Source organism: Camelus bactrianus, chromosome 35 (assembly GCF_048773025.1).
Source record: "Camelus bactrianus isolate YW-2024 breed Bactrian camel chromosome 35, ASM4877302v1, whole genome shotgun sequence".
NCBI classification, from domain to species: Eukaryota; Metazoa; Chordata; class Mammalia; order Artiodactyla; family Camelidae; genus Camelus; species Camelus bactrianus.
In genome coordinates, this window is record NC_133573.1 from 5,368,485 (window position 1) to 5,394,639 (window position 26,155).

The window sequence follows — 26,155 nt, forward strand, 5'->3', positions numbered from 1 at the left end:
TTCATCTAGCACCAAGGGAACGGGTTGCAGGAGACACTTTTTCTCTGCTTTCTCAGTCTGTTTCCTAGTGCCGGTTTGAAGTTCTTGCAGTTTTCACTGTCAAACCGAGTTGGAGCTAGTACCTCCCCATATATATGTATGGAATGGAGTTTGCAACTGAAAAGAAACTTTGTGTTCCCAACAAGCTAGGTGAAGGACGGCTTTCACACACACTTATCTCTCAGAACTGAGCAAGTGGAGAGACGTTCGTTCATGTAGCACCAAGGGAACGGGTTGCAGGATACATTTTTTCTCTGCTTTCTCAGTCTGTTTCCTAGTGCCGGTTTGAAGTTCTTGCAGTTTTCACTGTCAAACCGAGTTGGAGCTAGTACCTCCCCATATATATGTATGGAATGGAGTTTGCAACTGAAAAGAAACTTTGTGTTCCCAACAAGCTAGGTGAAGGACGGAATTCACACACACTTATCTCTCAGAACTGAGCAAGTGGAGAGACGTTCGTTCATCTAGCACCAAGGGAACGGGTTGCTGGAGACACTTTTTCTATCCTTTCTCAGTCTGTTTTCTAGTGCCGGTTTGAAGTTCCTGCAGTTTTCACTGTCAAACCGAGTTGGAGCTACTACCTCCCCATATATATGTATGGAATGGAGTTTGCAACTGAAAAGGAACTTTGTGTTCCCAACAAGCTAGGTGAAGGACGGCTTTCACACACACTTATCTCTCAGAACTGAGCAAGTGGAGAGACGTTCGTTCATGTAGCACCAAGGGAACGGGTTGCAGGATACATTTTTTCTCTGCTTTCTCAGTCTGTTTCCTAGTGCCGGTTTGAAGTTCTTGCAGTTTTCACTGTCAAACCGAGTTGGAGCTAGTACCTCCCCATATATATGTATGGAATGGAGTTTGCAACTGAAAAGAAACTTTGTGTTCCCAACAAGCTAGGTGAAGGACGGAATTCACACACACTTATCTCTCAGAACTGAGCAAGTGGAGAGACGTTCGTTCATCTAGCACCAAGGGAACGGGTTGCTGGAGACACTTTTTCTATCCTTTCTCAGTCTGTTTTCTAGTGCCGGTTTGAAGTTCCTGCAGTTTTCACTGTCAAACCGAGTTGGAGCTACTACCTCCCCATATATATGTATGGAATGGAGTTTGCAACTGAAAAGGAACTTTGTGTTCCCAACAAGCTAGGTGAAGGACGGCTTTCACACACACTTATCTCTCAGAACTGAGCAAGTGGAGAGACGTTCGTTCATGTAGCACCAAGGGAACGGGTTGCAGGAGACACTTCTTCTCTGCTTTCTCAGTCTGTTTATTAGTGCCGGTTTGAAGTTCCTGCAGTTTTCACTGTCAAACCGAGTTGGAGCTAGTACCTCCCCATATATATGTATGGAATGGAGTTTGCAACTGAAAAGAAACTTTGTGTTCCCAACAAGCTATCTGAAGGACTGCTTTCACACACACTTATCTCTCAGAACTGAGCAAGTGCAGAGACGTTCGTTCATCTAGCACCAAGGGAACGGGTTGCAGGAGACACTTTTTCTCTGCTTTCTCAGTCTGTTTCCTAGTGCCGGTTTGAATTTCCTGCATTTTTCACTGTAAAACCGAGTTGGAGCTAGTACCTCCCCATATATATGTATGGAATGGAGTTTGCAACTGAAAAGAAACTTTGTGTTCCCAACAAGCTAGGTGAAGGACGGCTTTCACACACACTTATCTCTCAGAACTGAGCAAGTGGAGAGACGTTCGTTCATGTAGCACCAAGGGAACGGGTTGCAGGAGACACGTTTTCTCTGCTTTCTCAGTCTGTTTCCTAGTGCCGGTTTGAAGTTCCTGCAGTTTTCACTGTAAAACCGAGTTGGAGCTAGTACCTCCCCATATATATGTATGGAATGGAGTTTGCAACTGAAAAGAAACTTTGTGTTCCCAACAAGCTAGCTGAAGGACGGCTTTCACACACACTTATCTCTCAGAACTGAGCAAGTGGAGAGACGTTCGTTCATCTAGCACCAAGGGAACGGGTTGCAGGAGACACTTTTTCTCTGCTTTCTCAGTCTGTTTCCTAGTGCCGGTTTGAATTTCCTGCAGTTTTCACTGTAAAACCGAGTTGGAGCTAGTACCTCCCCATATATATGTATGGAATGGAGTTTGCAACTGAAAAGAAACTTTGTGTTCCCAAAAGCTAGGTGAAGGACGGCTTTCACACACACTTATCTCTCAGAACTGAGCAAGTGGAGAGACGTTCGTTCATGTAGCACCAAGGGAACGGGTTGCAGGAGACACGTTTTCTCTGCTTTCTCAGTCTGTTTCCTAGTGCCGGTTTGAAGTTCCTGCAGTTTTCACTGTAAAACCGAGTTGGAGCTAGTACCTCCCCATATATATGTATGGAATGGAGTTTGCAACTGAAAAGAAACTTTGTGTTCCCAACAAGCTAGCTGAAGGACGGCTTTCACACACACTTATCTCTCAGAACTGAGCAAGTGGAGAGACGTTCGTTCATCTAGTACCAAGGGAACGGGTTGCAGAAGACACTTTTTCTCTGCTTTCTCAGTCTGTTTCCTTGTGCCGGTTTGAAGTTCCTGCAGTTTTCACTGTCAAACCGAGTTGGAGCTAGTACCTCCCCATATATATGTATGGAATGGAGTTTGCAACTGAAAAGAAACTTTGTGTTCCCAACAAGCTAGGTGAAGGACGGAATTCACACACACTTATCTCTCAGAACTGAGCAAGTGGAGAGACGTTCGTTCATCTAGCACCAAGGGAACGGGTTGCAGGAGACACTTTTTCTATCCTTTCTCAGTCTGTTTTCTAGTGCCGGTTTGAAGTTCCTGCAGTTTTTACTGTAAAACCGAGTTGGAGCTAGTACCTCCCCATATATATGTATGGAATGGAGTTTGCAACTGAAAAGAAACTTTGTGTTCCCAACAAGCTAGGTGAAGGACGGCTTTCACACACACTTATCTCTCAGAACTGAGCAAGTGGAGAGACGTTCGTTCATCTAGCACCAAGGGAACGGGTTGCAGGAGACACTTTTTCTCTGCTTTCTCAGTCTGTTTCCTAGTGCCGGTTTGAAGTTCCTGCAGTTTTCACTGTCAAACCGAGTTGGAGCTAGTACCTCCCCATATATATGTATGGAATGGAGTTTGCTACTGAAAAGAAACTTTGTTTTCCCAACAAGCTAGGTGAAGGACGGCTTTCACACACACTTATCTCTCAGAACTGAGCAAGTGGATAGACGTTCGTTCATCTAGCACCAAGGGAACGGGTTGCAGGAGACACTTTTTCTCTGCTTTCTCAGTCTGTTTCCTAGTGCCGGTTTGAAGTTCTTGCAGTTTTCACTGTCAAACCGAGTTGGAGCTAGTACCTCCCCATATATATGTATGGAATGGAGTTTGCAACTGAAAAGAAACTTTGTGTTCCCAACAAGCTAGGTGAAGGACGGCTTTCACACACACTTATCTCTCAGAACTGAGCAAGTGGAGAGACGTTCGTTCATGTAGCACCAAGGGAACGGGTTGCAGGATACATTTTTTCTCTGCTTTCTCAGTCTGTTTCCTAGTGCCGGTTTGAAGTTCTTGCAGTTTTCACTGTCAAACCGAGTTGGAGCTAGTACCTCCCCATATATATGTATGGAATGGAGTTTGCAACTGAAAAGAAACTTTGTGTTCCCAACAAGCTAGGTGAAGGACGGCTTTCACACACACTTATCTCTCAGAACTGAGCAAGTGGAGAGACGTTCTTTCATCTAGCACCAAGGGAACGGGTTGCAGGAGACACTTTTTCTCTGCTTTCTCAGTCTGTTTCCTAGTGCCGGTTTGAAGTTCCTGCAGTTTTCACTGTCAAACCGAGTTGGATCTACTACCTCCCCATATATATGTATGGAATGGAGTTTGCAACTGAAAAGAAACTTTGTGTTCCCAACAAGCTAGGTGAAGGACGGCTTTCACACACACTTATCTCTCAGAACTCAGCAAGAGGAGAGACGTTCGTTCATGTAGCACCAAGGGAACGGGTTGCAGGAGACACTTCTTCTCTGCTTTCTCAGTCTGTTTCCTAGTGCTGGTTTAAAGTTCCTGCAGTTTTCACTGTCAAACCGAGTTGGAGCTACTACCTCCCCATATATATGTAAGGAATGGAGTTTGCAACTGAAAAGAAACTTTGTGTTCCCAACAAGATAGGTGAAGGAAGGCTTTCACACACACTTCTCTCTCAGAACTGAGCAAGTGGAGAGACGTTCGTTCATCTAGCACCAAGGGAACGGGTTGCAGGAGACACTTTTTCTCTGCTTTCTCAGTCTGTTTCCTAGTGCCGGTTTGAAGTTCCTGCAGTTTTCACTGTCAAACCGAGTTGGAGCTACTACCTCCCCATATATATGTATGGAATGGAGTTTGCAACTGAAAAGAAACTTTGTGTTCCCAACAAGCTAGGTGAAGGACGGCTTTCACACACACGTATCTCTCAGAACTGAGCAAGTGGAGAGACGTTCGTTCATGTAGCACCAAGGGAACGGGTTGCAGGAGACACTTCTTCTCTGCTTTCTCAGTCTGTTTCCTAGTGCCGGTTTGAAGTTCCTGCAGTTTTCACTGTCAAACCGAGTTGGAGCTAGTACCTCCCCATATATATGTATGGAATGGAGTTTGCAACTGAAAAGAAACTTTGTGTTCCCAACAAGCTATCTGAAGGACGGCTTTCACACACACTTATCTCTCAGAACTGAGCAAGTGAAGAGACGTTCGTTCATCTAGCACAAAGGGAACGGGTTGCAGGAGACACTTTTTCTCTGCTTTCTCAGTCTGTTTCCTAGTGCCGGTTTGAAGTTCCTGCAGTTTTCACTGTAAAACCGAGTTGGAGCTAGTACCTCCCCATATATATGTATGGAATGGAGTTTGCTACTGAAAAGAAACTTTGTGTTCCCAACAAGCTAGGTGAAGGACGGCTTTCACACACACTTATCTCTCAGAACTGAGCAAGTGGAGAGACGTTCGTTCATGTAGCACCAAGGGAACGGGTTGCAGGAGACACGTTTTCTCTGCTTTCTCAGTCTGTTTCCTAGTGCCGGTTTGAAGTTCCTTCAGTTTTCACTGTAAAACCGGGTTGGAGCTAGTACCTCCCCATATATATGTATGGAATGGAGTTTGCTACTGAAAAGAAACTTTGTGTTCCCAACAAGCTAGGTGAAGGACGGCTTTCACACACACTTATCTCTCAGAACTGAGCAAGTGGAGAGACGTTCGTTCATCTAGCACCAAGGGAACGGTTTGCAGGAGACACTTTTTCTCTGCTTTCTCAGTCTGTTTCATAGTGCCGGTTTGAAGTTCTTGCAGTTTTCACTGTCAAACCGAGTTGGAGCTAGTACCTCCCCATATATATGTATGGAATGGAGTTAGCAACTGAAAAGAAACTTTGTGTTCCCAACAAGCTAGGTGAAGGACGGCTTTCACACACACTTATCTCTCAGAACTGAGCAAGTGGAGAGACGTTCGTTCATGTAGCACCAAGGGAACGGGTTGCAGGAGACACTTCTTCTCTGCTTTCTCAGTCTGTTTCCTAGTGCTGGTTTAAAGTTCCTGCAGTTTTCACTGTCAAACCGAGTTGGAGCTACTACCTCCCCATATATATGTAAGGAATGGAGTTTGCAACTGAAAAGAAACTTTGTGTTCCCAACAATCTAGCTGAAGGACGGCTTTCACACACACTTCTCTCTCAGAACTGAGCAAGTGGAGAGACGTTCGTTCATCTAGCACCAAGGGAACGGGTTGCAGGAGACACTTTTTCTCTGCTTTCTCAGTCTGTTTCCTAGTGCCGGTTTGAAGTTCCGGCAGTTTTCACTGTCAAACCGAGTTGGAGCTACTACCTCCCCATATATATGTATGGAATGGAGTTTGCAACTGAAAAGAAACTTTGTGTTCCCAACAAGCTAGGTGAAGGACGGCTTTCACACACACTTATCTCTCAGAACTGAGCAAGTGGAGAGACGTTCGTTCATGTAGCACCAAGGGAACGGGTTGCAGGAGACACTTCTTCTCTGCTTTCTCAGTCTGTTTCCTAGTGCCGGTTTGAAGTTCCTGCAGTTTTCACTGTCAAACCGAGTTGGAGCTAGTACCTCCCCATATATATGTATGGAATGGAGTTTGCAACTGAAAAGAAACTTTGTGTTCCCAACAAGCTAGCTGAAGGACGGCTTTCACACACACTTATCTCTCAGAACTGAGCAAGTGGAGAGACGTTCGTTCATGTAGCACCAAGGGAACGGGTTGCAGGAGACACTTCTTCTCTGCTTTCTCAGTCTGTTTCCTAGTGCCGGTTTGAAGTTCCTGCAGTTTTCACTGTCAAACCGAGTTGGAGCTAGTACCTCCCCATATATATGTATGGAATGGAGTTTGCAACTGAAAAGAAACTTTGTGTTCCCAACAAGCTATCTGAAGGACGGCTTTCACACACACTTATCTCTCAGAACTGAGCAAGTGGAGAGACGTTCGTTCATCTAGCACCAAGGGAACGGGTTGCAGGAGACACTTTTTCTCTGCTTTCTCAGTCTGTTTCCTAGTGCCGGTTTGAAGTTCCTGCAGTTTTCACTGTAAAACCGAGTTGGAGCTAGTACCTCCCCATATATATGTATGGAATGGAGTTTGATACTGAAAAGAAACTTTGTGTTCCCAACAAGCTAGGTGAAGGACGGCTTTCACACACACTTATCTCTCAGAACTGAGCAAGTGGAGAGACGTTCGTTCATGTAGCACCAAGGGAACGGGTTGCAGGAGACACTTCTTCTCTGCTTTCTCAGTGTGTTTCCTAGTGCCGGTTTGAAGTTCCTGCAGTTTTCACTGTCAAACCGAGTTGGAGTTAGTACCTCCCCATATATATGTATGGAATGGAGTTTGCAACTGAAAAGAAACTTTGTGTTCCCAACAAGCTAGGTGAAGGACGGCTTTCACACACACTTATCTCTCAGAACTGAGCAAGTGGAGAGACGTTCGTTCATCTAGCACCAAGGGAACGGGTTGCAGGAGACACTTTTTCTCTGCTTTCTCAGTCTGTTTCCTAGTGCCGGTTTGAAGTTCTTGCAGTTTTCACTGTCAAACCGAGTTGGAGCTAGTATCTCCCCATATATATGTATGGAATGGAGTTTGCAACTGAAAAGAAACTTTGTGTTCCCAACAAGCTAGGTGAAGGACGGCTTTCACACACACTTATCTCTCAGAACTGAGCAAGTGGAGAGACGTTCGTTCATCTAGCACCAAGGGAACGGGTTGCAGGAGACACGTTTTCTCTGCTTTCTCAGTCTGTTTCCTAGTGCCGGTTTGAAGTTCCTGCAGTTTTCACTGTCAAACCGAGTTGGAGCTAGTACCTCCCCATATATATGTATGGAATGGAGTTTGCTACTGAAAAGAAACTTTGTGTTCCCAACAAGCTAGGTGAAGGACGGCTTTCACACACACTTATCTCTCAGAACTGAGCAAGTGGAGAGACGTTCGTTCATCTAGCACCAAGGGAACGGGTTGCAGGAGACACTTTTTCTCTGCTTTCTCAGTCTGTTTCCTAGTGCCGGTTTGAAGTTCTTGCAGTTTTCACTGTCAAACCGAGTTGGAGCTAGTACCTCCCCATATATATGTATGGAATGGAGTTTGCAACTGAAAAGAAACTTTGTGTTCCCAACAAGCTAGGTGAAGGACGGCTTTCACACACACTTATCTCTCAGAACTGAGCAAGTGGAGAGACGTTCGTTCATGTAGCACCAAGGGAACGGGTTGCAGGATACATTTTTTCTCTGCTTTCTCAGTCTGTTTCCTAGTGCCGGTTTGAAGTTCTTGCAGTTTTCACTGTCAAACCGAGTTGGAGCTAGTACCTCCCCATATATATGTATGGAATGGAGTTTGCAACTGAAAAGAAACTTTGTGTTCCCAACAAGCTAGGTGAAGGACGGCTTTCACACACACTTATCTCTCAGAACTGAGCAAGTGGAGAGACGTTCGTTCATCTAGCACCAAGGGAACGGGTTGCAGGAGACACTTTTTCTCTGCTTTCTCAGTCTGTTTCCTAGTGCCGGTTTGAAGTTCTTGCAGTTTTCACTGTAAAACCGAGTTGGAGCTAGTACCTCCCCATATATATGTATGGAATGGAGTTTGCAACTGAAAAGAAACTTTGTGTTCCCAACAAGCTAGGTGAAGGACGGCTTTCACACACACTTATCTCTCAGAACTGAGCAAGTGGAGAGACGTTCTTTCATCTAGCACCAAGGGAACGGGTTGCAGGAGACACTTTTTCTCTGCTTTCTCAGTCTGTTTCCTAGTGCCGGTTTGAAGTTCCTGCAGTTTTCACTGTAAAACCGAGTTGGAGCTACTACCTCCCCATATATATGTATGGAATGGAGTTTGCAACTGAAAAGAAACTTTGTGTTCCCAACAAGCTAGGTGAAGGACGGCTTTCACACACACTTATCTCTCAGAACTGAGCAAGTGGAGAGACGTTCGTTCATCTAGCACCAAGGGAACGGGTTGCAGGAGACACTTTTTCTCCGCTTTCTCAGTCTGTTTCCTAGTGCCGGTTTGAAGTTCCTGCAGTTTTCACTGTCAAACCGAGTTGGAGCTTGTACCTCCCCATATATATGTATGGAATAGAGTTTGCAACTGAAAAGAAACTTTGTGTTCCCAACAAGCTAGGTGAAGGACGGCTTTTACACACACTTATCTCTCAGAACTGAGCAAGTGGAGAGACGTTCGTTCATCTAGCACCAAGGGAACGGGTTGCAGGAGACACTTTTTCTCTGCTTTCTCAGTATGTTTCCTAGTGCCGGTTTGAAGTCCTGCAGTTTTCACTGTCAAAACGAGTTGGAGCTTGTACCTCCCCATATATATGTATGGAATGGAGTTTGCAACTGAAAAGAAACTTTGTGTTCCCAACAAGCTAGGTGAAGGACGGCTTTCACACACACTTATCTCTCAGAACTGAGCAAGTGGCGAAACGTTCGTTCATCTAGCACCAATGGAACGGGTTGCAGGAGACACTTTTTCTCTGCTTTCTCAGTCTGTTTCCTAGTGCTGGTTTGAAGTTCCTGCAGTTTTCACTGTCAAACCGAGTTGGAGCTACTACCTCCCCATATATATGTAATGAATGGAGTTTGCAACTTAAAAGAAACTTTGTGTTCCCAACAAGATAGGTGAAGGACGGCTTTCACACACACTTATCTCTCAGAACTGAGCAAGTGGAGAGACGTTCGTTCATGTAGCACCAAGGGAACGGGTTGCAGGAGACACTTTTTCTCTGCTTTCTCAGTCTGTTTCCTAGTGCCGGTTTGAAGTTCCTGCAGTTTTCACTGTAAAACCGAGTTGGAGCTAGTACCTCCCCATATATATGTATGGAATGGAGTTTGCTACTGAAAAGAAACTTTGTGTTCCCAACAAGCTAGGTGAAGGACGGCTTTCACACACACTTATCTCTCAGAACTGAGCAAGTGGAGAGAAGTTCGTTCATCTAGCACCAAGGGAACGGGTTGCAGGAGACACTTTTTCTCTGCTTTCTCAGTCTGTTTCCTAGTGCCGGTTTGAAGTTCTTGCAGTTTTCACTGTCAAACCGAGTTGGAGCTAGTACCTCCCCATATATATGTATGGAATGGAGTTTGCAACTGAAAAGAAACTTTGTGTTCCCAACAAGCTAGGTGAAGGACGGCTTTCACACACACTTATCTCTCAGAACTGAGCAAGTGGAGAGACGTTCGTTCATGTAGCACCAAGGGAACGGGTTGCAGGATACATTTTTTCTCTGCTTTCTCAGTCTGTTTCCTAGTGCCGGTTTGAAGTTCTTGCAGTTTTCACTGTCAAACCGAGTTGGAGCTAGTACCTCCCCATATATATGTATGGAATGGAGTTTGCAACTTAAAAGAAACTTTGTGTTCCTAACAAGCTAGGTGAAGGACGGCTTTCACACACACTTATCTCTCAGAACTGAGCAAGTGGAGAGACGTTCTTTCATCTAGCACCAAGGGAACGGGTTGCAGGAGACACTTTTTCTCTGCTTTCTCAGTCTGTTTCCTAGTGCCGGTTTGAAGTTCCTGCAGTTTTCACTGTAAAACCGAGTTGGAGCTACTACCTCCCCATATATATGTATGGAATGGAGTTTGCAACTGAAAAGAAACTTTGTGTTCCCAACAAGCTAGGTGAAGGACGGCTTTCACACACACTTATCTCTCAGAACTGAGCAAGTGGAGAGACGTTCGTTCATGTAGCACCAAGGGAACGGGTTGCAGGAGACACTTCTTCTCTGCTTTCTCAGTCTGTTTCCTAGTGCTGGTTTAAAATTCCTGCAGTTTTCACTGTCAAACCGAGTTGGAGCTACTACCTCCCCATATATATGTAAGGAATGGAGTTTGCAACTGAAAAGAAACTTTGTGTTCCCAACAAGATAGGTGAAGGACGGCTTTCACACACACTTCTCTCTCAGAACTGAGCAAGTGGAGAGACGTTCGTTCATCTAGCACCAAGGGAACGGGTTGCAGGACACACTTTTTCTCTGCTTTCTCAGTCTGTTTCCTAGTGCCGGTTTGAAGTCCTGCAGTTTTCACTGTCAAAACGAGTTGGAGCTTGTACCTCCCCATATATATGTATGGAATGGAGTTTGCAACTGAAAAGAAACTTTGTGTTCCCAACAAGCTAGGTGAAGGACGGCTTTCACACACACTTATCTCTCAGATCTGAGCAAGTGGAGAGACGTTCGTTCATGTAGCACCAAGGGAACGGGTTGCAGGAGACACTTCTTCTCTGCTTTCTCAGTCTGTTTCCTAGTGCCGGTTTGAAGTTCCTGCAGTTTTCACTGTCAAACCGAGTTGGAGCTACTACCTCCCCATATATATGTAATGAATGGAGTTTGCAACTTAAAAGAAACTTTGTGTTCCCAACAAGATAGGTGAAGGACGGCTTTCACACACACTTATCTCTCAGAACTGAGCAAGTGGAGAGACGTTCGTTCATGTAGCACCAAGGGAACGGGTTGCAGGAGACACTTTTTCTCTGCTTTCTCAGTCTGTTTCCTAGTGCCGGTTTGAAGTTCCTGCAGTTTTCACTGTAAAACCGAGTTGGAGCTAGTACCTCCCCATATATATGTATGGAATGGAGTTTGCTACTGAAAAGAAACTTTGTGTTCCCAACAAGCTAGGTGAAGGACGGAATTCACACACACTTATCTCTCAGAACTGAGCAAGTGGAGAGACGTTCGTTCATCTAGCACCAAGGGAACGGGTTGCAGGAGACACTTCTTCTCTGCTTTCTCAGTCTGTTTCCTAGTGCCGGTTTGAAGTTCCTGCAGTTTTCACTGTAAAACCGAGTTGGAGCTACTACCTCCCCATATATATGTATGGAATGGAGTTTGCAACTGAAAAGAAACTTTGTGTTCCCAACAAGCTAGGTGAAGGACGGCTTTCACACACACTTATCTCTCAGAACTGAGCAAGTGGAGAGACGTTCGTTCATGTAGCACCAAGGGAACGGGTTGCAGGAGACACTTCTTCTCTGCTTTCTCAGTCTGTTTCCTATTGCTGGTTTAAAGTTCCTGCAGTTTTCACTGTCAAACCGAGTTGGAGCTACTACCTCCCCATATATATGTAAGGAATGGAGTTTGCAACTGAAAAGAAACTTTGTGTTCCCAACAAGATAGGTGAAGGACGGCTTTCACACACACTTCTCTCTCAGAACTGAGCAAGTGGAGAGATGTTCGTTCATCTAGCACCAAGGGAACGGGTTGCAGGAGACACTTTTTCTCTGCTTTCTCAGTCTGTTTCCTAGTGCCGGTTTGAAGTTCCTGCAGTTTTCACTGTCAAACCGTGTTGGAGCTTGTACCTCCCCATATATATGTATGGAATAGAGTTTGCAACTGAAAAGAAACTTTGTGTTCCCAACAAGCTAGGTGAAGGACGGCTTTTACACACACTTATCTCTCAGAACTGAGCATGTGGAGAGACGTTCGTTCATCTAGCACCAAGGGAACGGGTTGCAGGAGACACTTTTTCTCTGCTTTCTCAGTCTGTTTCCTAGTGCCGGTATGAAGTCCTGCAATTTTCACTGTCAAAACGATTTGGAGCTACTACCTCCCCATATATATATATGGAATGGAGTTTGCAACTGAAAAGAAACTTTGTGTTCCCAACAAGATAGGTGAAGGACGGCTTTCACACACACTTATCTCTCAGAACTGAGCAAGTGGAGAGACGTTCGTGCATGTAGCACCAAGGGAACGGGTTGCAGGAGTCACTTTTTCTCTGCTTTCTCAGTCTGTTTCCTAGTGCCGGTTTGAAGTTCCTGCAGTTTTCACTGTAAAACGGAGTTGGAGCTAGTACCTCCCCATATATATGTATGGAATGGAGTTTGCTACTGAAAAGAAACTTTGTGTTCCCAACAAGCTAGGTGAAGGACGGAATTCACACACACTTATCTCTCAGAACTGAGCAAGTGGAGAGACGTTCGTTCATCTAGCACCAAGGGAACGGGTTGCAGGAGACACTTTTTCTCTGCTTTCTCAATCTGTTTCCTAGTGCCGCTTTGAAGTTCTTGCAGTTTTCACTGTCAAACCGAGTTGGAGCTAGTACCTCCCCATATATATGTATGGAATGGAGTTTGCAACTGAAAAGAAACTTTGTGTTCCCAACAAGCTAGCTGAAGGACGGCTTTCACACACACTTATCTCTCAGAACTGAGCAAGTGGAGAGACGTTCGTTCATCTAGCACCAAGGGAACGGGTTGCAGGAGACACTTTTTCTCTGCTTTCTCAGTCTGTTTCCTAGTGCCGGTTTGAAGTTCTTGCAGTTTTCACTGTAAAACCGAGTTGGAGCTAGTACCTCCCCATATATATGTATGGAATGGAGTTTGCAACTGAAAAGAAACTTTGTGTTCCCAACAAGCTAGGTGAAGGACGGCTTTCACACACACTTATCTCTCAGAACTGAGCAAGTGGAGAGACGTTCTTTCATCTAGCACCAAGGGAACGGGTTGCAGGAGACACTTTTTCTCTGCTTTCTCAGTCTGTTTCCTAGTGCCGGTTTGAAGTTCCTGCAGTTTTCACTGTAAAACCGAGTTGGAGCTACTACCTCCCCATATATATGTATGGAATGGAGTTTGCAACTGAAAAGAAACTTTGTGTTCCCAACAAGCTAGGTGAAGGACGGCTTTCACACACACTTATCTCTCAGAACTGAGCAAGTGGAGAGACGTTCGTTCATGTAGCACCAAGGGAACGGGTTGCAGGAGACACTTCTTCTCTGCTTTCTCAGTCTGTTTCCTAGTGCTGGTTTAAAGTTCCTGCAGTTTTCACTGTCAAACCGAGTTGGAGCTACTACCTCCCCATATATATGTAAGGAATGGAGTTTGCAACTGAAAAGAAACTTTGTGTTCCCAACAAGCTAGGTGAAGGACGGCTTTCACACACACTTCTCTCTCAGAACTGAGCAAGTGGAGAGACGTTCGTTCATCTAGCACCAAGGGAACGGGTTGCAGGAGACACTTTTTCTCTGCTTTCTCAGTCTGTTTCCTAGTGCCGGTTTGAAGTTCCTGCAGTTTTCACTGTCAAACCGAGTTGGAGCTTGTACCTCCCCATATATATGTATGGAATAGAGTTTGCAACTGAAAAGAAACTTTGTGTTCCCAACAAGCTAGGTGAAGGACGGCTTTTACACACACTTATCTCTCAGAACTGAGCATTTGGAGAGACGTTCGTTCATCTAGCACCAAGGGAACGGGTTGCAGGAGACACTATTTCTCTGCTTTCTCAGTCTGTTTCCTAGTGCCGGTTTGAAGTCCTGCAATTTTCACTGTCAAAACGAGTTGGAGCTACTACCTCCCCATATATATATATGGAATGGAGTTTGCAACTGAAAAGAAACTTTGTGTTCCCAACAAGCTAGGTGAAGGACGGCTTTCACACACACTTATCTCTCAGAACTGAGCAAGTGGAGAGACGTTCGTTCATGTAGCACCAAGGGAACGGGTTGCAGGAGACATTTTTTCTCTGCTTTCTCAGTCTGTTTCCTAGTGCCGGTTTGAAGTTCCTGCAGTTTTCACTGTCAAACCGAGTTGGAGCTACTACCTCCCCATATATATGTATGGAATGGAGTTTGCAACTGAAAAGAAACTTTGTGTTCCCAACAATCTAGGTGAAGGACGGCTTTCACACACACTTATCTCTCAGAACTGAACAAGTGGCGAAACGTTAGTTCATCTAGCACCAAGGGAACGGGTTGCAGGAGACACTTTTTCTCTGCTTTCTCAGTCTGTTTCCTAGTGCTGGTTTGAAGTTCCTGCAGTTTTCACTGTCAAACCGAGTTGGAGCTACTACCTCCCCATATATATATAATGAATGGAGTTTTCAACTTAAAAGAAACTTTGTGTTCCCAACAAGATAGGTGAAGGACGGCTTTCACACACACTTATCTCTCAGAACTGAGCAAGTGGAGAGACGTTCTTTCATCTAGCACCAAGGGAACGGGTTGCAGGAGACACTTCTTCTCTGCTTTCTCAGTCTGTTTCCTAGTGCCGGTTTGAAGTTCCTGCAGTTTTCACTGTCAAACCGAGTTGGAGCTAGTACCTCCCCATATATATGTATGGAATGGAGTTTGCAACTGAAAAGAAACTTTGTGTTCCCAACAATCTAGGTGAAGGACGGCTTTCACACACACTTATCTCTCAGAACTGAGCAAGTGGAGAGACGTTCGTTCATCTAGGACCAAGGGAACGGGTTGCAGGAGACATTTTTTCTCTGCTTTCTCAGTCTGTTTCCTAGTGCCGGTTTGAAGTTCTTGCAGTTTTCACTGTCAAACCGAGTTGGAGCTAGTACCTCCCCATATATATGTATGGAATGGAGTTTGCAACTGAAAAGAAACTTTGTGTTCCCAACAAGCTAGGTGAAGGACGGCTTTCACACACACTTATCTCTCAGAACTGAGCAAGTGGAGAGACGTTCGTTCATCTAGGACCAAGGGAACGGGTTGCAGGAGACATTTTTTCTCTGCTTTCTCAGTCTGTTTCCTAGTGCCGGTTTGAAGTTCTTGCAGTTTTCACTGTCAAACCGAGTTGGAGCTAGTACCTCCCCATATATATGTATGGAATGGAGTTTGCAACTGAAAAGAAACTTTGTGTTCCCAACAAGCTAGGTGAAGGACGGCTTTCACACACACTTATCTCTCAGAACTGAGCAAGTGGAGAGACGTTCGTTCATCTAGCACCAAGGGAACGGGTTGCAGGAGACACTATTTCTCTGCTTTCTCAGTCTGTTTCCTAGTGCCGGTTTGAAGTTCCTGCAGTTTTCACTGTCAAACCGAGTTGGAGCTAGTACCTCCCCATATATATGTATGGAATGGAGTTTGCAACTGAAAAGAAACTTTGTGTTCCCAACAAGCTAGGTGAAGGACGGCTTTTACACACACTTATCTCTCAGAACTGAGCAAGTGGAGAGACGTTCGTTCATCTAGCACCAAGGGAACGGGTTGCAGGAGACACTTTTTCTCTGCTTTCTCAGTCTGTTTCCTAGTGCCGGTTTGAAGTTCCTGCAGTTTTCACTGTAAAACAGAGTTGGAGCTAGTACCTCCCCATATATATGTATGGAATGGAGTTTGCTACTGAAAAGAAACTTTGTGTTCCCAACAAGCTAGGTGAAGGACGGCTTTCACACACACTTATCTCTCAGAACTGAGCAAGTGGAGAGACGTTCGTTCATCTAGCACCAAGGGAACGGGTTGCAGGAGACACTTTTTCTCTGCTTTCTCAGTCTGTTTCCTAGTGCCGGTTTGAAGTTCTTGCAGTTTTCACTGTCAAACCGAGTTGGAGCTAGTACCTCCCCATATATATGTATGGAATGGGGTTTGCTACTGAAAAGAAACTTTGTGTTCCCAACAAGCTAGGTGAAGGACGGCTTTCACACACACTTATCCCTCAGAACTGAGCAAGTGGAGAGACGTTCGTTCATCTAGCACCAAGGGAACGGGTTGCAGGAGACACTTTTTCTCTGCTTTCTCAGTCTGTTTCCTAGTGCCGGTTTGAAGTTCTTGCAGTTTTCACTGTCAAACCGAGTTGGAGCTAGTACCTCCCCATATATATGTATGGAATGGAGTTTGCTACTGAAAAGAAACTTTGTGTTCCCAACAAGCTAGGTGAAGGACGGCTTTCACACACACTTATCTCTCAGAACTGAGCAAGTGGAGAGATGTTCGTTCATCTAGCACCAAGGGAACGGGTTGCAGGAGACACTTTTTCTCTGCTTTCTCAGTCTGTTTCCTAGTGCCGGTTTGAAGTTCCTGCAGTTTTCACTGTCAAACCGAGTTGGAGCTTGTACCTCCCCATATATATGTATGGAATAGAGTTTGCAACTGAAAAGAAACTTTGTGTTCCCAACAAGCTAGGTGAAGGACGGCTTTTACACACACTTATCTCTCTGAACTGAGCATGTGGAGAGACGTTCGTTCATCTAGCACCAAGGGAACGGGTTGCAGGACACACTTTTACTCTGCTTTCTCAGTCTGTTTCCTAGTGCCGGTTTGAAGTCCTGCAGTTTTCACTGTCAAAACGAGTTGGAGCTACTACCTCCCCATATATATATATGGAATGGAGTTTGCAACTGAAAAGAAACTTTGTGTTCCCAACAAGCTAGGTGAAGGACGGCTTTCACACACACTTATCTCTCAGAACTGAGCAAGTGGAGAGACGTTCGTGCATGTAGCACCAAGGGAACGGGTTGCAGGAGACACTTCTTCTCTGCTTTCTCAGTCTGTTTCCTATTGCTGGTTTAAAGTTCCTGCAGTTTTCACTGTCAAACCGAGTTGGAGCTACTACCTCCCCATATATATGTAAGGAATGGAGTTTGCAACTGAAAAGAAACTTTGTGTTCCCAACAAGCTAGGTGAAGGACGGCTTTCACACACACTTATCTCTCAGAACTGAGCAAGTGGAGAGACGTTCTTTCATCTAGCACCAAGGGAACGGGTTGCAGGAGACACTTTTTGTCTGCTTTCTCAGTCTGTTTCCTAGTGCCGGTTTGAAGTTCCTGCAGTTTTCACTGTCAAACCGAGTTGGAGCTTGTACCTCCCCATATATATGTAAGGAATGGAGTTTGCAACTGAAAAGAAACTTTGTGTTCCCAACAAGCTAGGTGAAGGACGGCTTTCACACACACTTCTCTCTCAGAACTGAGCAAGTGGAGAGACGTTCTTTCATCTAGCACCAAGGGAACGGGTTGCAGGAGACACTTTTTCTCTGCTTTCTCAGTCTGTTTCCTAGTGCCGGTTTGAAGTTCCTGCAGTTTTCACTGTCAAACCGAGTTGGAGCTTGTACCTCCCCATATATATGTATGGAATAGAGTTTGCAACTGAAAAGAAACTTTGTGTTCCCAACAAGCTAGGTGAAGGACGGCTTTTACACACACTTATCTCTCTGAACTGAGCATGTGGAGAGACGTTCGTTCATCTAGCACCAAGGGAACGGGTTGCAGGAGACACTTTTACTCTGCTTTCTCAGTCTGTTTCCTAGTGCCGGTTTGAAGTCCTGCAGTTTTCACTGTCAAAACGAGTTGGAGCTACTACCTCCCCATATATATATATGGAATGGAGTTTGCAACTGAAAAGAAACTTTGTGTTCCCAAAAAGCTAGGTGAAGGACGGCTTTCACACACACTTATCTCTCAGAACTGAGCAAGTGGAGAGACGTTCGTTCATCTAGCACCAAGGGAACGGGTTGCAGGAGACATTTTTTCTCTGCTTTCTCAGTCTGTTTCCTAGTGCCGGTTTGAAGTTCCTGCAGTTTTCACTGTCAAACCGAGTTGGAGCTACTACCTCCCCATATATATGTATGGAATGGAGTTTGCAACTGAAAAGAAACTTTGTGTTCCCAACAATCTAGGTGAAGGACGGCTTTCACACACACTTATCTCTCAGAACTGAACAAGTGGCGAAACGTTCGTTCATCTAGCACCAAGGGAACGGGTTGCAGGAGACACTTTTTCTCTGCTTTCTCAGTCTGTTTCCTAGTGCTGGTTTGAAGTTCCTGCAGTTTTCACTGTCAAACCGAGTTGGAGCTACTACCTCCCCATATATATATAATGAATGGAGTTTGCAACTTAAAAGAAACTTTGTGTTCCCAACAAGATAGGTGAAGGACGGCTTTCACACACACTTATCTTTCAGAACTGAGCAAGTGGAGAGACGTTCGTTCATGTAGCACCAAGGGAACGGGTTGCAGGAGACACTTCTTCTCTGCTTTCTCAGTCTGTTTCCTAGTGCCGGTTTGAAGTTCCTGCAGTTTTCACTGTCAAACCGAGTTGGAGCTAGTACCTCCCCATATATATGTATGGAATGGAGTTTGCAACTGAAAAGAAACTTTGTGTTCCCAACAATCTAGGTGAAGGACGGCTTTCACACACACTTATCTCTCAGAACTGAGCAAGTGGAGAGACGTTCGTTCATCTAGGACCAAGGGAACGGGTTGCAGGAGACATTTTTTCTCTGCTTTCTCAGTCTGTTTCCTAGTGCCGGTTTGAAGTTCTTGCAGTTTTCACTGTCAAACCGAGTTGGAGCTAGTACCTCCCCATATATATGTATGGAATGGAGTTTGCAACTGAAAAGAAACTTTGTGTTCCCAACAAGCTAGGTGAAGGACGGCTTTCACACACACTTATCTCTCAGAACTGAGCAAGTGGAGAGACGTTCGTTCATCTAGCACCAAGGGAACGGGTTGCAGGAGACACTTTTTCTCTGCTTTCTCAGTCTGTTTCCTAGTGCCGGTTTGAAGTTCCTGCAGTTTTCACTGTAAAACCGAGTTGGAGCTAGTACCTCCCCATATATATGTATGGAATGGAGTTTGCAACTGAAAAGAAACTTTGTGTTCCCAACAAGCTAGGTGAAGGACGGCTTTTACACACACTTATCTCTCAGAACTGAGCAAGTGGAGAGACGTTCGTTCATCTAGCACCAAGGGAACGGGTTGCAGGAGACACTTTTTCTCTGCATTCTCAGTCTGTTTCCTAGTGCCGGTTTGAAGTTCTTGCAGTTTTCACTGTCAAACCGAGTAGGAGCTAGTACCTCCCCATTTATATGTATGGAATGGAGTTTGCAAATGAAAAGAAACTTTGTGTTCCCAACAAGCTAGGTGAAGGACGGCTTTCACACACACTTATCTCTCAGAACTGAGCAAGTGGAGAGACGTTCGTTTATGTAGCACCAAGGGAACGGGTTGCAGGATACATTTTTTCTCTGCTTTCTCAGTCTGTTTCCTAGTGCCGGTTTGAAGTTCTTGCAGTTTTCACTGTCAAACCGAGTTGGAGCTAGTACCTCTCCATATATATGTATGGAATAGAGTTTGCAACTGAAAAGAAACTTTGTGTTCCCAACAAGCTAGGTGAAGGACGGCTTTCACACACACTTTTCTCTCAGAACTGAGCAAGTGGAGAGACGTTCTTTCATCTAGCACCAAGGGAACGGGTTGCAGGAGACACTTTTTCTCTGCTTTCTCAGTCTGTTTCCTAGTGCCGGTTTGAAGTTCCTGCAGTTTTCACTGTAAAACCGAGTTGGAGCTACTACCTCCCCATATATATGTATGGAATGGAGTTTGCAACTGAAAAGAAACTTTGTGTTCCCAACAAGCTAGGTGAAGGACGGCTTTCACACACACTTATCTCTCAGAACTGAGCAAGTGGAGAGACGTTCGTTCATGTAGCACCAAGGGAACGGGTTGCAGGAGACACTTCTTCTCTGCTTTCTCAGTCTGTTTCCTAGTGCTGGTTTAAAGTTCCTGCAGTTTTCACTGTCAAACCGAGTTGGAGCTACTACCTCCCCATATATATGTAAGGAATGGAGTTTGCAACTGAAAAGAAACTTTGTGTTCCCAACAAGATAGGTGAAGGACGGCTTTCACACACACTTCTCTCTCAGAACTGAGCAAGTGGAGAGACGTTCGTTCATCTAGCACCAAGGGAACGGGTTGCAGGAGACACTTTTTCTCTGCTTTCTCAGTCTGTTTCCTAGTGCCGGTTTGAAGTTCCTGCAGTTTTCACTGTCAAACCGAGTTGGAGCTTGTACCTCCCCTTATATATGTATGGAATAGAGTTTGCAACTGAAAAGAAACTTTGTGTTCCCAACAAGCTAGGTGAAGGACGGCTTTTACACACACTTATCTCTCAGACCTGAGCATGTGGAGAGACGTTCGTTCATCTAGCACCAAGGGAACGGGTTGCAGGACACACTTTTTCTCTGCTTTCTCAGTCTGTTTCCTAGTGCCGGTTTGAAGTCCTGCAGTTTTCACTGTCAAACCGAGTTGGAGCTTGTACCTCCCCATATATATGTATGGAATGGAGTTTGCAACTGAAAAGAAACTTTGTGTTCCCAACAAGCTAGGTGAAGGACGGCTTTCACACACACTTATCTCTCAGATCTGAGCAAGTGGAGAGGCGTTCGTTCATCTAGCACCAAGGGAACGGGTTGCAGGAGACACTTTTTCTCTGCTTTCTCAGTCTGTTTCCTAGTGCCGGTTTGAAGTTCCTGCAGTTTTCACTGTCAAACCGAGTTGGAGCTACTACCTCCCCATATATATGTAATGAATGGAGTTTGCAACTTAAAAGAAACTTTGTGTTCCCAACAAGCTAGGTGAAGGACGGCTTTCACACACACTTATCTCTCAGAACTGAGCAAGTGGAGAGACGTTCGTTCATGTAGCACCAAGGGAACGGGTTGCAGGAGGCACTTTTTCTCTGCTTTCTCAGTCTGTTTCCTAGTGCCGGTTTGAAGTTCCTGCAGTTTTCACTGTAAAACCGAGTTGGAGCTAGTACCTCCCCATATATATGTATGGAATGGAGTTTGCTACTGAAAAGAAACTTTGTGTTCCCAACAAGCTAGGTGAAGGACGGCTTTCACACACACTTATCTCTCAGAACTGAGCAAGTGGAGAGACGTTCGTTCATCTAGCACCAAGGGAACGGGTTGCAGGAGACACTTTTTCTCTGCTTTCTCAGTCTGTTTCCTAGTGCCGGTTTGAAGTTCTTGCAGTTTTCACTGTCAAACCGAGTTGGAGCTAGTACCTCCCCATATATATGTATGGAATGGAGTTTGCAACTGAAAAGAAACTTTGTGTTCCCAACAAGCTAGGTGAAGGACGGCTTTCACACACACTTATCTCTCAGAACTGAGCAAGTGGAGAGACGTTCGTTCATGTAGCACCAAGGGAACGGGTTGCAGGATACATTTTTTCTCTGCTTTCTCAGTCTGTTTCCTAGTGCCGGTTTGAAGTTCTTGCAGTTTTCACTGTCAAACCGAGTTGGAGCTAGTACCTCCCCATATATATGTATGGAATGGAGTTTGCAACTGAAAAGAAACTTTGTGTTCCCAACAAGCTAGGTGAAGGACGGCTTTCACACACACTTATCTCTCAGAACTGAGCAAGTGGAGAGACGTTCTTTCATCTAGCACCAAGGGAACGGGTTGCAGGAGACACTTTTTCTCTGCTTTCTCAGTCTGTTTCCTAGTGCCGGTTTGAAGTTCCTGCAGTTTTCACTGTAAAACCGAGTTGGAGCTACTACCTCCCCATATATATGTATGGAATGGAGTTTGCAACTGAAAAGAAACTTTGTGTTCCCAACAAGCTAGGTGAAGGACGGCTTTCACACACACTTATCTCTCAGAACTGAGCAAGTGGAGAGACGTTCGTTCATGTAGCACCAAGGGAACGGGTTGCAGGAGACACTTCTTCTCTGCTTTCTCAGTCTGTTTCCTAGTGCTGGTTTAAAGTTCCTGCAGTTTTCACTGTCAAACCGAGTTGGAGCTACTACCTCCCCTTATATATGTAAGGAATAGAGTTTGCAACTGAAAAGAAACTTTGTGTTCCCAACAAGATAGGTGAAGGACGGCTTTCACACACACTTCTCTCTCAGAACTGAGCAAGTGGAGAGATGTTCGTTCATCTAGCACCAAGGGAACGGGTTGCAGGAGACACTTTTTCTCTGCTTTCTCAGTCTGTTTCCTAGTGCCGGTTTGAAGTTCCTGCAGTTTTCACTGTCAAACCGAGTTGGAGCTTGTACCTCCCCATATATATGTATGGAATAGAGTTTGCAACTGAAAAGAAACTTTGTGTTCCCAACAAGCTAGGTGAAGGACGGCTTTTACACACACTTATCTCTCAGAACTGAGCATGTGGAGAGACGTTCGTTCATCTAGCACCAAGGGAACGGGTTGCAGGAGACACTTTTTCTCTGCTTTCTCAGTCTGTTTCCTAGTGCCGGTTTGAAGTCCTGCAGTTTTCACTGTCAAAACGAGTTGGAGCTTGTACCTCCCCATATATATGTATGGAATGGAGTTTGCAACTGAAAAGAAACTTTGTGTTCCCAACAAGCTAGGTGAAGGACGGCTTTCACACACACTTATCTCTCAGATCTGAGCAAGTGGAGAGACGTTCGTTCATCTAGCACCAAGGGAACGGGTTGCAGGAGACACTTTTTCTCTGCTTTCTCAGTCTGTTTCCTAGTGCCGGTTTGAAGTTCCTGCAGTTTTCACTGTAAAACCGAGTTGGAGCTACTACCTCCCCATATATATATATGGAATGGAGTTTGCAACTGAAAAGAAACTTTGTGTTCCCAAAAAGCTAGGTGAAGGACGGCTTTCACACACACTTATCTCTCAGAACTGAGCAAGTGGCGAAACGTTCGTTCATCTAGCACCAAGGGAACGGGTTGCAGGAGACACTTTTTCTCTGCTTTCTCATTCTGTTTCCTAGTGCTGGTTTGAAGTTCCTGCAGTTTTCACTGTCAAACCGAGTTGGAGCTACTACCTCCCCATATATATGTATGGAATGGAGTTTGCAACTGAAAAGAAACTTTGTGTTCCCAACAATCTAGGTGAAGGACGGCTTTCACACACACTTATCTCTCAGAACTGAGCAAGTGGAGAGACGTTCGTTCATGTAGCACCAAGGGAACGGGTTGCAGGAGACACTTCTTCTCTGCTTTCTCAGTCTGTTTCCTAGTGCCGGTTTGAAGTTCCTGCAGTTTTCACTGTCAAACCGAGTTGGAGCTAGTACCTCCCCATATATATGTATGGAATGGAGTTTGCAACTGAAAAGAAACTTTGTGTTCCCAACAATCTAGGTGAAGGACGGCTTTCACACACACTTATCTCTCAGAACTGAGCAAGTGGAGAGACGTTCGTTCATCTAGGACCAAGGGAACGGGTTGCAGGAGACATTTTTTCTCTGCTTTCTCAGTCTGTTTCCTACTGCCGGTTTGAAGTTCTTGCAGTTTTCACTGTCAAACCGAGTTGGAGCTAGTACCTCCCCATATATATGTATGGAATGGAGTTTGCAACTGAAAAGAAACTTTGTGTTCCCAACAAGCTAGGTGAAGGACGGCTTTCACACACACTTATCTCTCAGAACTGAGCAAGTGGAGAGACGTTCGTTCATCTAGCACCAAGGGAACGGGTTGCAGGAGACACTTTTTCTCTGCTTTCTCAGTCTGTTTCCTAGTGCCGGTTTGAAGTTCCTGCAGTTTTCACTGTAAAACCGAGTTGGAGCTAGTACCTCCCCATATATATGTATGGAATGGAGTTTGCAACTGAAAAGAAACTTTGTGTTCCCAACAAGCTAGGTGAAGGACGGCTTTTACACACACTTATCTCTCAGAACTGAGCAAGTGGAGAGACGTTCGTTCATCTAGCACCAAGGGAACGGGTTGCAGGAGCCACTTTTTCTCTGCTTTCTCAGTCTGTTTCCTAGTGCCGGTTTGAAATTCCTGCAGTTTTCACTGTAAACAGAGTTGGAGCTAGTACCTCCCCATATATATGTATGGAATGGAGTTTGCTACTGAAAAGAAACTTTGTGTTCCCAACAAGCTAGGTGAAGGACGGCTTTCACACACACTTATCTCTCAGAACTGAGCAAGTGGAGAGACGTTCGTTCATCTAGCACCAAGGGAACGGGTTGCAGGAGACACTTTTTCTCTGCTTTCTCAGTCTGTTTCCTAGTGCCGGTTTGAAGTTCTTGCAGTTTTCACTGTCAAACCGAGTTGGAGCTTGTACCTCCCCATATATATGTATGGAATGGAGTTTGCAACTGAAAAGAAACTTTGTGTTCCCAACAAGCTAGGTGAAGGACGGCTTTCACACACACTTATCTCTCAGATCTCAGCAAGTGGAGAGACGTTCGTTCATTTAGCACCAAGGGAACGGGTTGCAGGAGACACTTTTTCTCTGCTTTCTCAGTCTGTTTCCTAGTGCCGGTTTGAAGTTCCTGCAGTTTTCACTGTAAAACCGAGTTGGAGCTAGTACCTCCCCATATATATGTATGGAATGGAGTTTGCAACTGAAAAGAAACTTTGTGTTCCCAACAAGCTAGGTGAAGGACGGAATTCACACACACTTATCTCTCAGAACTGAGCAAGTGGAGAGACGTTCGTTCATCTAGCACCAAGGGAACGGGTTGCAGGAGACACTTTTTCTATCCTTACTCAGTCTGTTTTCTAGTGCCGGTTTGAAGTTCCTGCAGTTTTCACTGTCAAACCGAGTTGGAGCTAGTACCTCCCCATATATATGTATGGAATGGAGTTTGCAACTGAAAAGAAACTTTGTGTTCCCAACAATTTAGGTGAAGGACGGCTTTCACACACACTTATCTCTCAGAACTGAGCAAGTGGCGAAACTTTCGTTCATCTAGCACCAAGGGAACGGGTTGCAGGAGACATTTTTTCTCTGCTTTCTCAGTCTGTTTCCTAGTGCCGGTATGAAGTTCCTGCAGTTTTCACTGTCAAACAGAGTTGGAGCTAGTACCTCCCCATATATATGTATGGAATGGAGTTTGCAACTGAAAAGAAACTTTGTGTTCCCATCAAGATAGGTGAAGGACGGGTTTCACACACACTTATCTCTCAGAACTGACCAAGTGGAGAGACGTTCTTTCATCTAGCAACAAGGGAACGGGTTGCAGGAGACACTTTTTCTCTGCTTTCTCAGTCTGTTTCCTAGGGCCGGTTTGAAGTTCCTGCAGTTTTCACTGTCAAACCGAGTTGGAGCTACTACCTCCCCATATATATGTATGGAATGGAGTTTGCAATTGAAAAGAAACTTTGAGTTCCCAACAAGCTAGGTGAAGCACGGCTTTCACACCCACTTATCTCTCAGAACTGACCAAGTGGAGAGACGTTCGTTCAACAAGCACCAAGGTAACGGGTTGCAGGAGACACTTTTTGTCTGCTTTCTCAGTCTGTTTCCTAGTGCCGGTTTGAAGTTCCTGAAGTTTTCACTGTCAAACCGAGTTGGAGCTAGTACCTCCCCATATATATGTATGGAATGGAGTTTGCAACTGAAAAGAAACATTGTTTTCCCAACAATCTAGCTGAAGGACGGCTTTCACACACACTTATCTCTCAGAAATGAGCAAGTGGAGAGACGTTCGTTCATCTAGCACCAAGGGAACGGGTTGCAGGAGGCACTTTTTCTCTGCTTTCTCAGTCTGTTTCCTAGTGCCGGTTTGAAGTTCCTGCAGTTTTCACTGTCAAACCGAGTTGGAGCTACTACCTCCCCATATATATGTATGGAATGGAGTTTGCAACTGAAAAGAAACTTTGAGATCCCAACAAGCTAGGTGAAGCACGGCTTTCACACCCACTTATCTCTCAGAACTGACCAAGTGGAGAGACGTTCGTTCAACTAGCACCAAGGGAACGGGTTGCAGGAGACACTTTTTCTCTGCTTTCTCAGTCTGTTTCCTAGTGCCGATTTGAAGTTCTTGCAGTTTTCACTGTCAAACCGAGTTGGATCTAGTACCTCCCCATATATATGTATGGAATGGAGTTTGCAACTGAAAAGAAACTTTGTGTTCCCATCAAGATATGTGAAGGACGGCTTTCACACACACTTATCTCTCAGAACTGAGCAAGTGGAGAGACGTTCGCTCATCTAGCACGAAGGGAACGGGTTGCAGGAGACACTTTTTGTCTGCTTTCTCAGTCTGTTTCCTAGTGCCGGTTTGAAGTTCCTGCAGTTTTCACTGTAAAACCGAGTTGGAGCTACTACCTCCCCATATATATGTATGGAATGGAGTTTGCAACTGAAAAGAAACTTTGTGTTCCCAACAAGCAAGGTGAAGCACGGCTTTCACACACACTTATCTCTCAGAACTGAGCAAGTGGAGAGACGTTCGTTCATGTAGCACCAAGGGAA